Genomic DNA, 4538 nt, shown 5'->3' on the forward strand with positions numbered 1-4538 from the left:
CTATCTATCTATCTATCTATCTATCTATCTATCTATCTATCTATCTATCTATCTATCAATCTATCAATGTATCTATCTATCTATCAATGTATCTATCTATCTAGCTATCTATCTAACTAACAGCGAAACACTCTAACTATCTGAGTACAGTAGATTTCAGGACTGCACCAGTACAATCCAACAATCTATCTGACTAATAGTGTGAGTGTGACACAGTCTAACAAAGTAAAGCACTTTTTTTCACTTTGACAAAGCAAGCCAAGCAGCACACAAAGGTTGTGATGCTATCAGCAAATCTCTGTCAGGAGTGGTAAATGCAGGCACGCCCTGGCCTTATATAGGCCAAAACTGCCTCTGTGGCATGCAGTGACAGACAGCCAATGGGCTGCCTGCCACAACAAACATGGAGGGGGGCATCCCTGCTGGTATTGGAGGGCCCTAGGCATCATGGGGGAGGTCCCCAGTTATTGTGGGAGGGTCGAATTCGGGGCTTCGAATCCAGCAAAGTTCGGGTCGGGTCCACCTGAATTCGAACGGTCATATTCGGGTCGAACATTAGGACGACCCGAATTCAAACAACAACACTAATCTCGGGCATGCGCGATTGGCATTCGGCAATTTTATTTTACTCATTTAAGAGCGAGAAGCTGGCAGCACCAGTTGTCTTGAGGCTGTCTGCTGACGTCTCGCTCTTCTCACCATTACACCAACGAACCTAGTAAGTGGTAAACTACATACTTTGTTTATACGCATCTCTTTATATTTTTTTATATATAGTCAACTTTATTAAATATCTTCAGATTCAATAAAGAATACACTCTACCTTACAGCACAAGTGTAGATGCTTGACTCTCTTACTAGACACCAACGAGAAATGTTTAACCCTATCCTACGTAAATAGATCATTACCAGAGAATCAAGGATAAAATACAATTGAATACTAATTTACCGTTAGCTCTACTAAATTTTTGATACAATATACAATACACTCTATTTTATAGTACAACGTGGACGTGGTACTTCCCCACTAGAAACCAACAAGATATGTAAGTCTCTATGACCCTATTTTACCTTTTAAACTCATAACCAGCGAATTTAGGATAAACTATAATAAAACATTGTTAATAGATCTTTCTACACCATCTACCACATATTTATCACTTATGTAAGTGTTATTTCCTTTTATTTTTTTTCATTATGATCACTTTGGACAAAACCCCCTAAATTAATACTGAAATAATATTGTATTATAAATTATTCCTAAATTAATACTGAAATATTATTCTATTGATTCTAAATTATTACTGAAATATTATATTTTTCAACCCTTAGTGGACTGTGGATATCCAAGGATCTTATATACTAACCTTTCACAGATTCCTTTTCAAACAAGAGTACTCCTCATATTCACATCTCTCGCAAGCTTGTATACAAGGTATGCTAAGTATAATTCAGATCAACATTAATTCCTGTTTTAATGTTTTCTGACCATAATATACATGAATATCATTATATATACTTTATATAACATATATTCACACATATATAGTAGGTTAGGTTGAAAAAAGACATAAGTCCATCAAGTTCAACCACTAGGGAAATAAACATATCCCAGATATAAAACATAGTTTAAGACATAGTTGGTCCAGAGGAAGGCAAGAAAAAACCCTGGTACAATTTGCTTCAACAGAGGAAAAAATTACTTCCTGATTCCATGGGGCAATTTGATTTTCCCTTGGATCAACAGTCACTGTTATTTTTACTTTAAAGCCTTAATACCCAGTTATATTCTGTGCTTCTAGCTTTTTCTTAAAGCAATCTACAGTAGTTGCTGAAACTACTTCCTGAGGTAGCCAATGCCACATTTTCACAGACCTTACAGTGAAGAATCCCTTCCTTATGCGGAGCTTAAACTTCTTTTCCTCCAGACGCAAAGAGTGCCCTCTTGTTCTTTGTAATGATCTCAAAGTGAATAATGGGGAAGAGAGTTCTCTATATGGACCGTTTATATATTTATATAGGGTGATCATATCCCCCCTTAAACGTCTCTTCCCAAAGGAGAATAGATTCAGTTCAGCTAAGCTGAGCTCCTCCATTCCTTTTATTAGTTTAGTTGCCCTTCTCTGCACTCACTCCAATTCAACAATGTCCTTTTTGTGAAATGGTGCCCAAAACTGGACTGCAAATTCCAGATGTGGTCAGACCAATGCTTTGTACAGGGGCAGGATAATGTCTCCATCTCTGCAGTCTATTCTTCTTTTAATACATAAAAGTACTTTGCTAGCTTTAGATATTGCAGCTTGGCATTGCTGTTATTAAGTCTATGATCTACCAGAACCCTCAGATCTATTTCCATTTCTGACTCCCCCAATTTTTTCCCCCTAGACAGTATAAAACATGTATGTTGTTAGCTCCCAAGTGCAAAATTTTACATTTATCTATATTAAATGTCATTTGCCACTTGGCTGCCCAATCAAACAGTGCATCCAGGTCTGCTTGTAGATTATAGACATCCTGTATGGACATAATTCCATTACATAGTTTGGTGTCATCTGCAAACACAGAAATGGTGCTTTTAATCCCAAACTCTGTATCATTTATGAGGCAGTTAAACAGTAAAGGTCCCAACACTAAACACTGGGGTATACCACTAATACCCTTAGACCATTCAGAGTCTGAATCATTAATCACAACTCTCTGGATGCAATCTTTAAGCCAGTTCTCTATCCATTTACAGATTGACTTTTCTAAGCCTATCGACCCTAACTTGCATATTAACCGTCTGTGGGGTACAGTGTCAAATACTTTAGCAAAGTCCAAGTACACTATATCAACTGCTATTCCACTGTCTACCTGTTACGTACTTCCTCATAAAAAGAGAGTAAATTTGTTTGACAACTTCTGTCTTTCTTGAAGCCATGCTGACTATCACTTATAATATTATTTTCTAGCAGAAACTCCTCTATCTGGTTCTTTATCAAACTCTCTAAGACCTTTACAACTATGGACGTTAAACTAATGGGTCTGTAGTTACCTGGTAATGACTTTGCTCCCTTTTTGAAGATAGGAACCACATTGGCCTTATGCCAATCCATCTGTACCTTGCCAGTGACTAAAGAGTCTCTAAAAATGAGAAATAATGGCTTTGACATAACAAGCTTAGCTCTTTGAGGACATGTGGATGTAATCCATCAGGTCCTGGTGCTTTGTCAACCTAAATTTTCCTAGCTATTTCTCTATCATATCAATTCTGAGCCATTGTGACTCATTTAAGGCAGTGACATTGCTATTATGAATTTTGACTTGAGATCTGCCATTTTCCTTTGTGTACACAGACCTAAAAAAAAGTGTTGAGTAAATCTGTCTTGTCTTTATCCCCAGTTACAAACCCAGTGACATCCTTTAAGGGGCCTACATGCTCAGATCTGATCTTTTTGCTATTAATATGTTTGAAAAAAAATTTGGGGGTTTGCCTTACTTGCCTTTGCAATCTGTCTTTCATTTTGAAGTTTTGCACATTTAAACTCCTTTATTCATCCTTTGTTATATTCTTTATAGGTTTAAAATGATGGTGATTTTCTTCATTTTAATGTTTATGGAATGCCCTTTTCTTGTTACTTATGGCTTTTTTAACATCAGCTGTGAGCCACATAGGTTTTAATTTTAGCCTCCTAAACCTATTACCCACTGGAATATATTTTTCAGTTTTGCTTTTGTAGAACAGACTTGAAACATTCCCATTCTGTTCTTTGAGGACAATATTGTCCCCCAGTCCAAGAAAGCCGTCCTTAATAATGGAAAATTTTCTCTCTTACAATTTAATGTTTTTTTCTTTCCTGTTTTTGCTTCCTGTTTACAGCTTACATTAAATGAAATCATATTATGGTCACTGCTACCAAGATTCTCTTATTTGCACATTTGTTATAAGCTCTGCATTGTTAGAAAGAACTAGGTCCAGCAGAGTATCATTTCCAGTCGGGGCTTCTATAAATTGTACCATAAAATTATCTTGTATTAAATTCACAAATTTCCTCCCTTTTGCTGTTCCTGTAGTGCCATTACTCCAGTCAATGTCAGGGTAGTTGAAATCTCCCATGATTAAAACACTTTCATTTTTTGCTGCTTTTTCTTTCTGTGCTAGTAGTTGATTTTCTATTTCTTCACTAGCACTGGGGGGCCTATAGCAGACTTCAATAATTAATTGTGTGTTATGCAACCCCACATTCAACTCCACCCATAATGCCTCAACCTAATTGCTTGTTCCATCCGCAATTTCTTCTTCATTCACTTCTTTCACATTCACTTTTAGATCACTTCTCACATACATACAGACACCACCACCACCCTTTCATTTGTCTTTACGAAAGACAGTATACCCAGGAATATTAACAGCCCAGTCATGCGAGGAACAAAGCCAGAATTCAGCAATACCAACTAAGTCAAAATCCCCCTCACTCATTAATGCTTCCAACTTCCCTATCTTGTTTGCTGAACTTCTAGCATTGGTGAACAGGGTCTTTAAACCATTGCTGCTTTCA

This window comes from Pyxicephalus adspersus, chromosome 11 (assembly GCF_032062135.1).
Source record: "Pyxicephalus adspersus chromosome 11, UCB_Pads_2.0, whole genome shotgun sequence".
Taxonomy (NCBI): Eukaryota; Metazoa; Chordata; class Amphibia; order Anura; family Pyxicephalidae; genus Pyxicephalus; species Pyxicephalus adspersus.